The following is a 17571-nucleotide window of genomic DNA, read 5'->3' as shown; positions in this document are numbered from 1 at the left end:
TTAAGGAGGTGAGTACGATTTTAGAAAAGTTAGATATGATAGACCACTGGAGAAAATTAAATGGGAATAGAAAGATAGGGAGCAGAGCCAAGACGGAGAAGTAAAAGCAATGATTTGCTTGAATTCTCCCTGTTTTAAACTCTACCTGTTTTAAAAAATGGCTCTAAAGAAATTCTAGAGCGGCAGAACCCACAAAAGACAAAGTGAAGCAAATTTCCAGCCCAAGACAACCTAAATGGTTGATTGGAAAGGTCTATTGCACAAGACTGGTAGAGGAGCACAGTTCAGCATGGGCACACAGGCAAAGACCAGGCTTTAGCAAACCTGGACCAGGCCTCAGGGGATTGAATCACAAGCTACTGTGGCAGTTTCCAAACTTCTCAACCCACAAATGCCAAAGACAACTTAGGTCAGTAGGAAAGGTCTGTTGGATCACGATGAGAGAGAAGCTCAGTCCCAGTCCCAGTCATAGCATGAGGGCAGCAGCTGCTTCTGGAGCTCTTAGAGTACAGACAGAGGGGGAATCCAGTGGCCAATCAGAGGGGGATTGCAAGGATCTCTTTGCTAGTACTGAGGCAGGATTCTCATGCTTTGCCTGTCCTTGGATCTGGGCCACAGTTCTGAGTGGTGCTCCTGGGGTGAGGAGGAGCACTGGCATGATGGCGCTTATAGTGGTGTTGCAGAACTAATCCTCCTCACAGTTCCCATGCAGAAAAGAGTGTTTTTGGTCACTCATAGACCACAGCCCAGGCCAGAAAAGGAGTAAACACCTTGGAAGAACTGAAAATTTACAGGTCCCTACAAGCATCTCTGAAAACAGCTGCACAAAACCCCTGAAACTTGAGACAAAACATTCTCCACACTGCAAGCAGACCTTCTACCTTAATGAAGAGTTTAATAGTCAAATCATTGGCTGAGAACATGAGCAAACAGTGCAAAAAAAGTCAGACCATAGACTCTTACTTTGGTGCCAAAGAAGATCAAAACACACAACCAGAAGAAAACAAGAAAGTCAAAGCTCCTTCCTACATCCAAACCTTCCAAGAAAAATATGATTCAGTCCCAGGCCATGGAAGAGCTCAAAAAAGATTTTGAGAAGCAACTATGAAAAGTAGGGGGACAACTGGGAAGAGAACAGAGAGTGCTGCAAGAAAATCATGAAAAACAAGTCAACAGCTTGCTAAAGCAGACACAAAAAAATACTGAAGAAAATAACACCTTAAAAATAGCCTAACCCAAATGGCAAAAGAGGTCCAAAAAGTCAATGAGAAGAAGAGTGTCTTAAAAAGCAGAACTGGCCAAATCGCCAAAAGGAAGTCCAAAAGCACACTGAAGAAAATACCTCCTTAAAAATTAGAATGGAGGAAATGGAAGCTAGTGACTTTATGAGAAACCAAGAAATTGTAAAACAAAACCAGAAGAATGAAAAAATAAAAGACCATGTGAAATATCTTGGTGGAAAAACAACTGACTTGGAAAATAGATCCAGGAGAGATAATTTAAAAATTATTGGATTATCTGAAAGCCATGATCAAGAAAAAGAGCCTAGACATCATCTTTCAAGCAATTATCAAGGAAAACTGCTCTGATGTTCTAGAACCAGAGAGTAAAATATAAATTGAAAGAATCCACTGATCACCTCCTGAAAGAGATCCCCAAAGGAAAACTACTAGGAATATTGTAGCCAAATTCCAGAGTGCCCTGGTCAAGGAGAAAATATTGCAAGCAGTCAGAAAGAAATAATTCAAGTATTGTGGAAACACAGTCAGGATAACACAAGATTTAGCAGCTTCTACATTAAGGAACTGGAGGACTTGGAATATCATATTCCAGAAGTCAAATGAGATAGGATTGCAACCAAGAATCAACTACCCAGAAAAACTGAATATAATCAAACCTTCAGGGGGAAAAATGGACATTCATTGAAACACAGGACTTTCAAGCACTCTTGATGAAAAGACCAGAGCTGAAAAGAAAATTTGACTTTCAAATACAAGACTCAAGAGAAGCATGAAAAGGCAAACAAGAAAGAGAGATCATAAAGGACTCCTTTTTTTTGACCTTTAGGACCTTACATTTCATTTTAGTTTATTTTTTAATATAAATTTATTTATTTTCAGTTCAATATTTACTTCCACAAGATTTTGAGTTCCAAATTTATATCCCACCTCACCCTCCCCCCACCCCAAGATGGCATGCATTCTGAATATCCCTTCCCCTAGTCTGTCCTCTCTTCTATCTCTCCCCCCTTCTCTTATCCCCTTCCCCTTCTTTTTTCCTGTAGGGCAAGATACACTTCTGTACCCCTTTTCCTGTATTTCTTATTTCCCAGTAGCATGTGAAAACATTTTTTTAAACATATATTTTCAAAACTTTAGGTTTCAATTCTTCTCCCTTCCTCGCTCCCTAACCACCCTCATTGAAAAGGCAAGCAACTCAATATAGGTTATACATGTGCAGTTATGCACAACACTTCCATAGTAGACATGTGAAAAACTAACTCTATTTCCCTTAATCCTGTCCTGCCCTCCCATTTATTCTATTCTTTCTTTTGACCCTGTCCCTCCTCAGAAGTATTTCCTTCTGATTATCCCCTTTCCCAGTCTGCCCTCCTCTCTATCATCTCCCTGCTCTCTTGTCCCCTTCTCCCCCTATTTTCCCTTAGGGTAAGACAGATTTCCATACCCAATTGAATGTGTATGTTATTCCCTCTGTAAGCCAAATCCTATGAGAATAAGATTCACTCATTCCCTCTCACCTTCCCCCTTTTCTCTCCCACTGTAAGAGCCTTTTCTTTTCTGTTTTTTTTGTGAGATAATTTACCCCATTCTACCTCTCCCTTTCTTCTTCTCCAAATATAATCCTCTCTCATCCCTTAATTTTATTCTCCAGATATGACCCCTTAATCTTCAACTCACCCTTTACCCTCTATCTATCTATCTATCTATCTATCTATCTATCTATCTATCTACCTACCTACCTACCTATCTATCTATCTATCTATCTATCTATCTATCTATCTATCTATCTATACATACATATTTTTTTTTCCCTCCAACTATCCTAATGCTGACAAAGGTCTCATTAGTTACAAATATCATCTTTCCATTGCAGGGATGTAAACAGTTCAATCTTAATAAGTCGCTTATGATTTCTCTTTCCTGTTTACCTCTTCATGTTCCACTGGAGTCCTGTATTTGAAAGTCAAATTTTCTGTTTAGCTCTGGTCTTTTCATCAGGAATGCTTGAAAGTCCTCTATTTCACTGAATGACCATTTTTTCCCCTGAAGGATTATACTCAGTTTTGCTGGGTAGGTGATTCTTGGTTGTAATCCTATCTCCTTTGCCCTCCAGAATATTATATTCCATGCCCTTGCAGTCCTTTAATGTAGAAGCTGCTAAATCTTGTGTTATCCTGATTGTGTTTCCACAGTACTTGAATTGTTTCTTTCTGGCAGCTTGTAATATTTTCTCCTTGACCTGGGAACTCTGGAATTTGGCTACAATATTCCTAGGAGTTTTCCTTTGGGGATCTCTTTCAGGAGGAGCTCAGTGGATTCTTTCAATTTCTATTTTGCCCTCTGGTTCTAAAATATCAGGGCAGTTTTCCTTGATAATTTCTTGAAAGATGATGTCTAGGCTCTTTTTTTGATCATGGCTTTCAGATAGTCCAATAATTTTTAAATTCTGTCTCCTGGATCTATTTTCCAGGTCAGTTGTTTTTCCAATGAGATATTTCACATTGTTTCTAATTTTTCATTCTTTTGGATTTGTTTTACAGTGTCTTGATTTCTCATAAAGTCACTAGCTTCCAATTGCTCTATTCTAATTTTTAAGGAAGTATTTTCTTCAGTAATCTTTTGGACTTCCTTTTCCATTTGGCCAATTTTGCTTTTTAGGGCATTCTTCTCCTCATTGGCTTTTTGGACCTCTTTTGCCATTTGGGTTAGGCTATTTTTTAAGGTGTTATTTTCTTCAGTATTTTTTGGGTCTCCTTTAGCAAGCTGTTGACTTGTTTTTCATGATTTTCTTGCATCACTCTCATTTCTCTTCCCAGTTTTTCCTCTACTTCTCTTACTTGCTTCTCAAAATCCCTTTTGAGCTCTTCCAAGGCCTGGGACTGAGTCATATTTTTCTTGGAGGCTTTGGATATAGGAGCTTTGATTTGTTGTCTTCTTCTGGTTGTATATTTTGATCTTCTTTGTCACCAAAGTAAGATAATATAGTCTGACTCTTTTTGTGCTGCTTGCTCATGATCCTGGCCAATTATTTGAGTTTTAAACTCTGTTAAGGTAAGATTCTGCTTCCAATGTGGAGAATGCACTGTCCCAAGTTTCAGGGGTTTATATAGCTGTTTTCAGAGATACTTGTAGGGACTTGTAAATTTTCAGTTCTTCCAAGGTGGTATGATAAGGGGCAAGGTGTTTACTCCTTTCCTGGCCTGTGCTGTAGTCTATTAGTGACCACAAGCACTCCTTTCTGTCCTGGAACTGTGAAGAAGGTTTCCTGTCCACAGCCACTACAAGCTCCACCTTGCCAGCGCTCCTCCTCACCCCAGGACACCCGTCCAAATCTGTGACCCAGATCCAAGCACAGGAAAAGCAAGAGATTCCTGCCTCAGCACCAACAGAGAGATCCCTGCAATCACCCCCCTCTGATCAGCCACTATATTCCCCCTCAGTCTGTGGGCTGGAAGCTTGGGAAGCAGCTGCCCACCCCAGGACCACATTCTTGGGGAACTGGAGCTGAGAACCCCCCCTTCCTCTCTCAGCATGGCAGAAACAGACTTTTCCCATTGACCTTCTAACTTGTCTTTGGCATTCCTGGATTGAGGAGTCTGGAAACCACCACAGCTGCCTCGATTCAGTCCTGTGAGTCCTGCTCTAGGTTTGCTGTGGCCTGCGTGCCCCTCTGCATTGCACTCCCAGCCCGGTACGATAGAGGGCACAGAGTGAGTTGAAGATGAAGGGGTGATCTCTAAAAAAAATAAAATTAAGGTGTGAGAGAGGATTATACTGGGAGGAGGAGAAAGGGAGAGGTAGAATAGGATAAATTATCTCACATAAAACACACAAGAAAAAACTTTTATGGTGGAGGGAAAGTGGGGGAAGGTGAGAGGGAATGAGTGAATCTTATTCTCATCAGATTTGGCTTAAGGAGGGAATAACATACACACTCAATTGGGCATGGGCATCTAATTTGCTCTACAGCAAAATAGGGGGGAATGGGGTTAAGAGAATGGTAGGAGGGGACAATGATAGAAGGGAGGACAGATTGGTGGAGGAGGGAATCAGAAGCAAACCCTTCTGAGGTGGGACAGGGTCAAGGGAATAATGGGGATAAGCTAGAAACCATCAGAATAAGATTAGGTGTGAAACAAGGATGCTCATTATCACCACTACTATTCAATATTGTACTATGAATGTTATCATTAGCAATAAGAGAAGACAAAGAAATTGAAGAAATTAGAAAAAGCAATGAGGAAACAAAGCTATCATTCTTTACAGATCATATGATGGTATATTTAGAGAATCCTAGTGAATCAACTTAAAAATTATTTGAAATAAGTAACAACTTTAGTAAAGTTGCAGGATATAAAATAAACCCAAATAAATTATCAGTGTTTCTATATACTACCAAAAAAAGCTCAGCAAGAAGAGATAGGAAGAGAAATTCCATTTAAAATAACTGTAGACAATATAAAATATTTGGGACTCTACTTGTCAAGAGAAACCCAGAAACTATATGAACACAATTACAAAACACTTTTCACACAAATAAAGTCTAATCTAAAAAATTAGGAAAATATCAGTTGCTCATGGGTAGGCCAAGCTAATACAACAAAAATGACAATTCTACCTAAATTAACTTACTTATTCAGTGTACCAAACTACCAAAATATTAGAGCTAGAAAAAAATAACAAAATTCATCTGGAAGAACAAAGAGTCAAAATTATCAAAGGAACTAATGAAAAAAATGCAAAAGAAGGTGACTTAGCCCTACCAGATATATAACTATATTATAAAACAACAATTGTCAAAATTATTTGGAACTGGCTAAGGAACAGAGTGGTGGATCAGTGGAATAGATTAGGTACACAAGACACAGTAGTAAAAGATTATAGTAATCTACTATTTGATAAACCCAAAGATTGCAGCTTCTGGCATAAGAACTCACTATTTAACAAAAACTGTTGGGAAAACTGGAAAATAGTGTGGCAGAAACTGGGCATGGACCAGTATCTCACACTGTATAACAAGACCAGGACAAAATAGGCACATGATTTAGACATAAAGGTAATATGATAAGCAAATTTGGAGAACAAGGAAGAGTTTACCTATCAGTTCTATGCAGAAGGGAAGAATTCATGACCAATCAAGAGATAGAGAACATTATGAAATGCAAAATGGATAATTTTGATTATATTAAATTTAAAAAGTTTTGCATAACAAAACCAATACAACCAAGATTAGCAAGAGAGCAGAAAGATGGGAAACAATTTGTACAGCAAATATTGCTGCTAAAGGTACCATATCTCAAATATATAGAGAACTGAGTCAAATTTATAAGAATACAAGTCACTCCCCAATCAATCGATAACTGGTCAAAGGCTATAAACAGGCAGTTTTCAGGTGAAGAAATTAAAGCTATCTATAGTCATATGAAAACATGTTCTAGATCACTATTGATTAGAAAAATGCAAAGTAAAACAATTCTGAGGTGCCACCTCACATCTACCAGATTGGCTAATATGATAGAAAGGGAAAATAATAAATGTTGGAGAAAATGTGGAAAATTGGGGCACTAATGCATTGTTGGTGGAGTTGTGAAGTGATCCAACCATTCTGGAGATCAATTTGGAACTATGCTTAAAGGGCAATCAAACTATGCATACCCTTTGACCCAGCAATACAACTACTAGTTTGCATCCCAAAGAGATCATAAAAAAGGGAAAATGACCTACATGTACAAAAATATTTATAGCAGCTCTTTGTGTTGGTAAAGAGTAGGAAATTGAAGGAATGTCCATCATTTGGGGAATGGCTGAACAAACTGTGGTATATGAATGTAATGGAATGCTATTGTGCTATAAGAAATGATGAGCAAGTGGATTTCAGAAAAACCTGGAAAGACTTACACGAACTGATGCTGAGTGAAGTAAACAGACCCAGAAGAACATTATATACAGTGATAGCAACATAGTATGATGATCAACTATGACTGACTTAGTTCTTCTCAGCAATACAATGATCCAAGACAATTGCAAAGGACTCATGATGCTATCTACATCTAGAGAAAGAACAATGGAGTCTGAATACAGATTGAAGCATACTATTTTCACTTTTGGTTTTGTTTCCTTGTTGTGGCTTTTCCTTTTTGTTATGTTTCTTCTTTCACAACATGACTAATGTGGAAATACTTTTGCAAGATTGCACATACATAACCTATATCAGATTGTTGCCATCTTGGGGAGGGGGATGGGAGGGAGAAAAAATTTGACACTCAAAATCTTATAAAAGTCAATGTTGAAAACTATCTTCACATGTAATTTGAAAAAAAATTAAATACTGTTTACCAAAAAATAACAAAGAAAACACTGTGATAGAAGTTGTGAAGGTAATAGGTATAGCCTTGCAGTGACATGACTTTTAAGACAATGAAAGAAGAAAAAAATATCAAAGTAAGTCATGAAAAGTTGTGCACTAGATTTCATCCAAATAAATCATTAAGTAAATATTGAGGAAAAAAATGTAAAAACCTGAACCTACGAAGGAAGATGCTACCCACCTCTAGAAAAAGAACTGACAAATAGAAATATGTATAGTATGACCTTACATGCATGCGTGTGTGTGTGTATATATATATATATATATATATATATATATATATATGGATATGGATATGGATTTATATGTATATGTATGTATTTATGCTTATTTGTAGCTTTTTCTAAGGAATGGTTGGCAAGGGTGGGGAGAAAAAAATAAAAAAGTGCACAACCGAGAACAAAAGAAAACTTAGAAAAAAGCACAGAAAATCTGGGTAGCTTTGAAAACAATGTAATATTTATTTCATAATTTTCTCCACAAAAAAGTAAACAGTCAAAATGATAAAGTAAACAGAAAAATAGTTTAATAGGGAATCCTCTTTATGTTGTGTGTGTACATAGAAATATATTGTTCTCATTTTGTATTTGTTTAAAATTAATAAACAAATTTTTGAAAGAAAAAAAAGAAAGTGCTCTGGATTTGGTTTCACTTTGTTCACTTCTACCGTGAAAAGCAGGAGGTGTAAAGATTATTAGATCCCTTTTACAGGTGACGCTAAAGCTTAGAGATAGAAAGTAATTTAACCAAGGTCATGTAATTATAAGAAAGAAAACCAGAACTCAAAACCTGGTCCTCTAACACCAAATCCATTTATTAAGTACTTATATACCCAAAAGTTATGCTAAGCACTGAGGTTACAAAGGAAAAAAACCTCACGATTCCTTCCCTCGATGTAGATATAGACGTGTGTGTCTCTGTGTGTGTGTGTGTGTGTGTATGTGTGTGTAGAGATATAGAAATATGCATTTGAAGGATATATGTATTGCATTTTAGATTTTCTAGAACATTGACAGTTTTGTCCTGATAGGTCACCTTATTTCCTTTTCTTCCCTTTTCTAATTCTATATTCTATATAACTAAAAACAGCGACAAATATCTTCTTCATGTATGCATATGAAAGGTGAATGCATTAGCAGCTGAGTGGTGGAGAAACCAAGAAAGGCCTTCTGCAGAAGGAAAACTTTGAGTTGAGTCTTCAAGGCAGCCTGAGGAAGGAAGCAAGGAAGGAAGGGAAGAAGGAAAGGGAAGGAAACAAGTATTGATTATGCACCCACTATGTGCCAGGAACCATGCTAAGCTCTTTAGAAATATTTCATTTGATTCTCATAACTCTGGGAGATAGGTGGTATTATCGTTCCTATTACAGCAGGCAAGATTGAGAAAGACAGAAGTTAAATGACTTGCCCAGAGTCACCCAGCTACTAAGTATCTGAAGCCAAATTTGAACTCAGGTCTCCCTGACTTCAGGCCTACTGCTTTATCCACTGTGCTATTTTTAAAACTAGATAGTGATATCAAATGTCAGGTGCTGTGATTATTCATTTATGTCTTCCAAAGCTCCGAATTTGCCATTCCCCAATAATTGTGCTATATTCCCTGCACATATAGTAAAGAACAAAACTACATTTTTTGACACCCAAAACTGTGTGTTATCAGTTGTCAAATCACTCAACTCATGCTACCCTCCAAACTACAAAACCCCAGGTGGTAAGGGGCAAACCTAATTGACAAGTCAAATTCATTAATAGTTTATAAATGAATGAATAAATGAGGAAGTAAGTGAATACATAAATTTACAAATCCACAAGGATGATTCAGGAGACTAGCATCTTTGCATATTTGGTGTCCAAGCAGGTGACAATAAAAACCTTTCAAAGTGTGTTTTATGCTTTGGAAATTACTCCTATATATTTGATTCTTTTGTTGAATAACTAATTTGGGGGAGGGGAGAGATCTAGACTTGTAATTTTAATCATTTGGGGACCTCCCAGTATGGAAAATCCTTCTGGTTTAACTTGTTGTCTTGATGGGGCAGCTGGGTGGTGCAGTGGGTAGAGCTCTAGCCTTGGAGTCAGGAGGACCTGAGTTCAAATCTGGCCTCAGACACACACTTACTAGCTGTGTGACCCTGGGCAAGTTACTTAACCCCGATTGTCTCATCAACAAAGGTTATAAAAAAAGAGTACTAACTTGTTGTGTTGGAAAGTTTCCTAGAATACTGAGATGCTATGATTTTCCTACAGTCCCATGGGTAGTGTGTGTCAGACAGAGAAATAACTATCAATTTCTGCACTTACGGCAAGTGTAGAAAAGTAGGCTTACCTCTGATTTGAACTCAGGTCATCCTGATTCCAGAGCCAATGCTCTATCTTCCCTTTTCTAATTCCATATTTTATACAACTAACAACAACAATAAATGTCTTCTTAAGACTCAGATCTAACCACATTCCAATAATAATAATACAGCAGTTCCCTATTGCCTTTCAGGTAAAATACAAACTTTTCAACATAACTTTCAAGGCTTTTCAAAATCTGTCTCCAATCTACCCTTTAAAATTACTCTATATTACTCATATTCATGAATTCTATATTCCTACCAAATTGGACTTCAGCCTTCCATCACCCATTTCCATTCCTATATTTTGTAAGTGTTTGTTTGTGTACATGGTGTTTCCTCCAAGATGGGGCAGGGAGATTTCACTTTTATCCTTGTATCCCTTTGTATTTACATGTTATCTCCTCCATTAGAATATGGATATCTTCAGGGCAGGAACTGTGAGGGAAAAAATTTTTTCTTTCCATCCTCAGTGCTTAGCATAATTTCTAGGCAATGTAAGCACCTAGGCCAGTGCCTAATACTTAATAGACATTTAATAAATGCCTGTTGATTAACTGATCCCTTTAAATACTCCCATAAGCCTAGAATGTACTACATCTTCAATTCTAACTTTTTGAATATTCCTTCAAGATTAGGCTCTGATGCTACTTCTTCCTTAATATCTTAGCATTTTCACACTCCTTGCTCTCTTTGTTTTTGCTCATGTTCTTATCCTCACCTCCACCACAAATGACTTTCTTTTTTCATTCACCTCATAAATATGATATTTATATATATTTTAATGGTTACAAAGCACTTTGCACACACTATCTTATTTAATCCTCTGAGGTTGATACTATTATTATGATATAGTGTATGTATTATATAATAATAATATTATGTTTCCTCATATAGACACTTCACAGATGAGGAAATTGAGAACCAATGAGGTTAGCTGTCTTGCCTGAGGTCATACAGGTGTTAGAAGCAGAATTTAAACCCAGGTCTCTCTAGGACATCAAGCTTGATGGTATTTCTTCTAAACTATAACAACTCTCAGGGAACATACAAAAGGAGCAAATTCAGAATGTAATAACAATATACATTTTTCCTCTCCAGTTCTGATTATTGCCCTGATGGTAATATTACTTTCCCAGGAATTAACATCTGAAATATTTGAAATAATACTTCCAGTTAAGTTGCCAATGTGAAAAGTCATAAAGAAACCCAGCTGTTCCACATAAACCCCAGAAATTATCTGAAAAGTATCCCAGAAAGACCACTGATAAAGAAAAATTAAAAGAATAAGAAATATTTCTTCATCAAGTCTAAAGTGAAACAAAAAGACTTCCTGGGGTGGGAGAATATCCATGGCAGGAAATGGTCTTGAATATATTAATGTACTATTGTTAGAGTTGAGAGCTGGTCCAGCAATTTGAGAATGCAGTTTGGAACTATGCCCCCAACATTAATTAATTGCACCTACTCTTTGACATGGTGGTACCGCTATTGGATATATGCCACAAAGAGATCAAAGAAAGAAGAAAAGGACCCATATATACAAATTATTTACAGCATCTTTTTTGCACTGAAAAGAAACTATTGGGTTACTCATCAATTTGGGAGTAGATGAGCAAAATATGGTGTATTATTATAACAGAGTATTACTGTGCTATAAAAAATGATGAAATGGTTTCAAAGAAACCTGGAAAGATTTATAGGAAGTGATGCAAAGTGAAGTAAGTGAGTAGAATCATAACAACTTAAATAATTACAACAACACTGTAAAGACAAATAACTTTGAAATGCTTAAGAACTCTGACCAATGCAATAAGCAACCCTGAATCCAAACATCTTATAAAAAAAAAATAAAGCAGAAAAAAAAAATGCTACCCACTTCCCAACAGACAGGTGAGAGACTCAAGGTGTTATTGTTTTTGGACATGGATAGCAAAGGAATTCATTTTGCTTGATGTGTATTTGTTACAAGGAGTTTGAGCTGTTATTTCTTTTTCAATGGGAGATAAAAGGAAATTAAGATATATCTTATTAATAAAAATAGTTTCAAAACAAAGCAAATGGACCTAAAGCCAGCCAATTTCTAAACAGAAAGGTGACAAGCCAGCATAAACTCCAATAATCAAGGTCCTGAAACCTGATTCCAGTCCTGGTCTGTCAGAATAGAGGAAGAGCACAGAACCAGCTCCCCCAGGTGCAGAAAGACAGGGCTCCCCTGCACTTATTCCTTTAAACTATGGGAGCTCTGGCAGGTTAATACAATGCCCACTCAGAATGTGGATGCCAGCACTTAGGGTGGGCATTCTACAGGAGGCTTGAGACTGGTTTGTTCTCCAATAATCCACCAGTACCTTTCAGGACCATAGCAGGGAATGGAACCCTGCTATGTTTGAAACATGAAAAGAGCAGATGGAAATACTCTGAGATCCAAATCAGCCATGGTCCACCAGGAGGCAGAAACAGAAGCTAGTCACTGAGGCAGAGTGAGAAGACTATATGAATCATGCCATCTGTTGTGGATAAGACCAAATAAATTCTATCCAACCCACTCAAGAATGCCAAGGGAGTTTCCCAAGCACAAAATCCCAATCTAGGAACTAAAGGCTGAAAACATGAGTAGATAGAAAAAAGAAAAAGAATCAAACACAGTGAAGAAACAATACAGAGTAAGAGGGGCCAGAGAAGCAAACCCAGAAGAAGAGAGTGACCACAACACTGCAAGTAGAGTCCCGAAGAAAAAGAAAAAGATGGCTTGACCATAAAAAACTTGAAACAATTGAAATAGCCTATATCAAACATTTGCATGTATACTATGTCCAATATAAAAATATTTCATAGAAATCACTTGGTAAATAAGATAGAGCACAAAATTCAGTCAGAGGCCCATGGTTTGCAGAAAGAGATGACAATATGGATTCAAATCCTTCCTCTGCTAAAGAATTAGAAATTGGACTTAATAATCTTGAACATCCCTTCCATCTTTAAAACCTACAACCCTATAATCTAGAATGAGAGACACTCACAGTACTGGCAGTTGGCAGAAGTGGGACCCATAAGAAGGCTTATTAATCACTTTTTTTTTTGATGCTGGTATCTTTTTAGAGGAAGACTGACATAGAAAATCAAGGTTTGACATCAGAGTTAGTGGGTTCAAGGGTCTGCCTCTATATCAGAGGCTGGGTGACCCTAGACATATCATTTAATTTCTCATTGCCTCATTATTAACTATGTACATTGTAAATTATGAAGAAAGTGCTAATGTTCATTGGTAGAGAAAGGAAATTCCTCATGCAGAGCTCCCTATGAAGTCACAGGTCTGGTTTAAAAAGAAAAGTCATTGGTGAACCTAAGCAGATTGTGGAGGTATGGGCAAGAGTTTCACTAGGCACCTCCAAGGTCTGAAAGCACACAGAAAGGACAGCAGGGTGTCAGTGCCAACCTCAGCTATTACATAAATTCATCTAGGAGCAAACTTCCTCACAAGTCACTTTACCAGGTCCTTTTCTGGAATTTGTTTGAGGAAAGTCAAAGGTAACTTGTAACTATCATAAACATCCCTATTATCCCCCTTTGGGAGTACGTTTCTACTTCATTTGGTTTTAAATGACCCTAAATCATTTGCACACATGGACAGATCCTATCTGCCTCTTTGCATTTAGGCATAGATTTCTGCCAATGGGCAGATATATGCATGTATATATCTCTGGGGAGGAATGATTGTTCATAGTCATGGTCATAAAGCTGGAAGAGACCTCAAAGGTCATCTAGTCCAACATACTCATTTTATAGATGAGGAAACTGAAGCCCACGGGGTTGCCCCACATCATCCAAATTGTACAAAAGCAAGATTTGAACTCGGGTCTTATGATTCCAGAACCTGTGATCTTTCCACTGTATCAGGCAAACCTCTTCCCAGCCAGGAATTAGGATTCTGATTCAGGGACATTCTAATTCAGATGAAGTAGAAACACGCTCCTAAAGAGGAAAAAGGTTCTTTAAGATCTTTACAAGTTATCTTTGACTTTCTTCCAACAAACTCCAGAAAAGAAGGAAATAACTAAAGTTATCTGTGTGGAAGATTGGTCCTCAATGAATTTACATCATAGCTGAGGTTGGTATTGACACTGCCCCCATCCCCATCCAGACTTTCCTTTCTGTGTGCTTTCAGACCCTGTACCTCCCCTCATGTGATTGGATCTGCTTAGCTACCTCAGGTGTGTCTCACACATCTCTGTCCATTTTGTGTTTGTCTTTCATGTCTCACTTCATCCATTTTAAATTGTACAGTATGCTAATGTAAAAAGAAATCCACGTGGTATGTGTGATATTAGAATCACAAGATTGTAAGATCATAAATCTGCAGTTGAATAGATCTTCAGAGGCCATCCAGTCCAGATCCCTGAATACTGAGCCTGGAGTCCAGAAGACCTGAGTTCAAATCCATCCTCAGACACTTACTAGCTGTGTGACTTTAGACAAGTCTTTTAACTTCTGTTTGCCTCACTTTTCTCAATTGTAAACTGATAATAGCATCTACCTTTCAGGGCTGTTGTGAGGATCAAATGAGGTAACATTTGTAAAGTATTTAGCGAAGGGTTCAGCTTATAGTAGGTAATCTATACACATACATATATATGTGTGTATGTGTATATATGTATACATACACACACATACATATACATGAATACACACATACATGCATGCATATATACATACTATTATTATTATGGATGTGAAGATTTGGGCCCAGAAAAGCTAAGTAACTACTCTAAGGTAATGACAGACTTGTAACGTGAATCCAGGTCCTCTGATTTCAAATCCAAAATGCCTTCCACTACATTAAAAAACACTTTTCTTATTTGATCTAATCATTGCCTTTAGATGCAAAGACACACATCTTAGAAGAAATTTGACTATCTACAAAAGAAATGAGACCAGGGACAGCAAAATCTGTTAATAAATGTTGAAAATGTGATACACAACCCTGCCACCATGCTTTTTGGGTCCATTAATGCCTTCAGCCATTATCTTACCTTTCCAATATTTATTGCACAGGGAATTAGTAGCAGCAAGCTCTTCTCCAATTCTCCAAGCACTGCTGCCCATACTGCCCCCATTAGAGCCATATGTAGCATGACAAAGGACAGGGAGAAAACATACATACATGGTAACCACTAGAGATAATGCATGGAGTCTGAGATCTTTTGCCATTTATCTTTCCTGGGAAAGAGAGATGGGATAATTAACTTGTGGCAGAACCATTCATGAGTTATTCGCCTTCTCTATACTTGAGAAGATAAATGTCAGAGCTGAGATCAGCCAAAGCATATTTTATATTGCAATAGGGCTCCAGGCTTCCAAGTGAAAGCTCTCTCTTTCACAATATCCTCTGGGGTCACACATAAAATGATCTCTCACCTTCCTGAAAGGGAGATTTTCTGCCCTTGAAAATGTCCCACAATGAGAGGCAGACTCAGAGGAAAAGGGGATCCTTAATAATCTTCCAGGGAAATCAGAGACCTTTTAAATCTATCCTTTAAAGAAGGACAAACACTTAAAATTACTCTATTTAAAGAGAAAAGTAGAAAATTCATACTCACTCCCTAAATAAGAACTATCATCATTCCCCTATTAATAACTGTGGGTGCCCCCCAACGCTCCATCCTGGGGATTTTTTTCTTTTTCCTCTATATAATCTCCCTGAATAATCTCATCGAGTCCCATGAATTCAATTATTATCTCCATGTAGATAACTTCCAAATCTGTATATCCAGTCTTCTTTCCATTGGACTGTGCTGCTTCCTTCCTCATCTTGGAATTTAAAGATCTCCATAGTCTAGCTCCAATCAACTTCTCTGAAGTTATTTCACATTACTCTGCCTCATGTACTTGAGTTTTCCAACAAACTACCTACTGTTCCTATATTAGATATTCTGTCTCCTACCTCTGAGTCATCACATAGGCTATCCTCCATGCTCGTAAGGCACTCCCTCTTTACTTCACCTCTTAGCATCTTTAGCTATCTTAAAGGCTCAGTTCATGTACCACTTGCTACAGGAAATCTTTCTTGCTTCTCGTTGGCATTAGTGCTCTCTCCTTCCTCAATTTATCATGCACAAGCATTGTTTACATATTTTATGGTGCCACCCCCCCCAAGTAGCTACTTAAGAATAGCAATTACTTTTTGTTTCATCTTTCTATCTTTAGTGAATAGAATAGTATATGCATATAGAAGGCACTTAAAAATATTCAATTGGATTTGAAATATGTAATTACAAACACAGAAAACAAAGAGGGGAAATATATGTTAAGAAATGAAACTCCAGATTCCTTAAGTAATCAACTATTAGCTTAACATTCATTTCGCTTTTGTTGTTGCTTTCATAAAAGTTTCATACTTCTATCCCCTACTATCATTATTCCAATTCTATACACCAAATATGAATTAGGGTACCCTGGATGGAGTTATTAAGTTTTCACATATCCTGTCCTTCTGAACTACTAAGTGTCAACAATGGTCCACCACCATTTGTCAGGTACCTGGACTAATTGAAGAGTTCTAAGATATGTTTCCAAACCAAGTCTCTCATACCACAATGTCAAAAAAACTCAATGCCATAGCAAATGCCCATTATCTTTCCTTGACTAATCCAACCCATGGTGACCTCTACTACTCTGAATTCCTCTGGCCCTTCCTGTCTATACCATTCAGTTCAATTTGAAATTTATGAAATGTTTATGAACAAGTCTTCTTACTTCAATAGTTCAAGGACTGTTTATTTAGCCCTTCTGGATATTATCTTTACCTCAAAAGATGACAGCCCCTCTAGGATTTAGTGGGTAGCCTTGAAAAGTTTCTCTAGATCAGCAATTCTTCACATTGAAGCCAACAATACTCTCTTATTTAACTAGGAGAATTCTTCAGTGACCAACACATGGTCCATCACTGGAGCCATATTGGAAGATGTTCCAGCTTATTGTATGCTTTACTTGCACAGCCTTTGAGAATATACAGAAAGATGATATGTGAGTATCCTGCCTATATATCTATATCTATGTCTATATCTATATCTATGTCTATGTCTATGTCTATGTCTATGTCTATGTCTATGTCTATATCTAATCTATATCTATATCTATATCTATATCTATATCTATATCTATATCTATATCTATATCTATAGACACAAACCCTTTCCTTACCGCTGTAAATCAGAGTGGAAGTCATAGGACCTTGCTTAACAACTGCCACATAGTAAGAGTTTAATAAGTGTCTGCTGTTTGTTTCATTAATAGGTTGGTTGAGTTTCATAGAAGGCAGTCCACATGATTCATTTGTTGCTTTGTGTTGTTAGTTTTCAAAGCCACAATAGAAAGATGTGTTTCGAGCATGTAGGATGGGGCAAGTTATCAACAATGAGTCACGTATGAGAAGTGGCATAAAGGGCGTACATAATCCATTTCATCTTTGACTGGAAATAGAAGTGGGCCAGTCATGTCAGAAGAGCAAGGGATGACAAACTGGCTTCCTGATTGTTATACTAATATGCACAAAACCTCAAGAGATAGACAATCCCCTCCAACATAGTTGGCAGATCCCTTCATAGAAAGTCAGAGTCAAGAAT

The sequence above is a fragment of the Phascolarctos cinereus genome, unplaced genomic scaffold (assembly GCF_003287225.1).
Source record: "Phascolarctos cinereus isolate Bilbo 61053 unplaced genomic scaffold, phaCin_HiC Scaffold_7;HRSCAF=346, whole genome shotgun sequence".
NCBI lineage: Eukaryota > Metazoa > Chordata > Mammalia > Diprotodontia > Phascolarctidae > Phascolarctos > Phascolarctos cinereus.
This window is presented reverse-complemented; position numbering follows the sequence as displayed.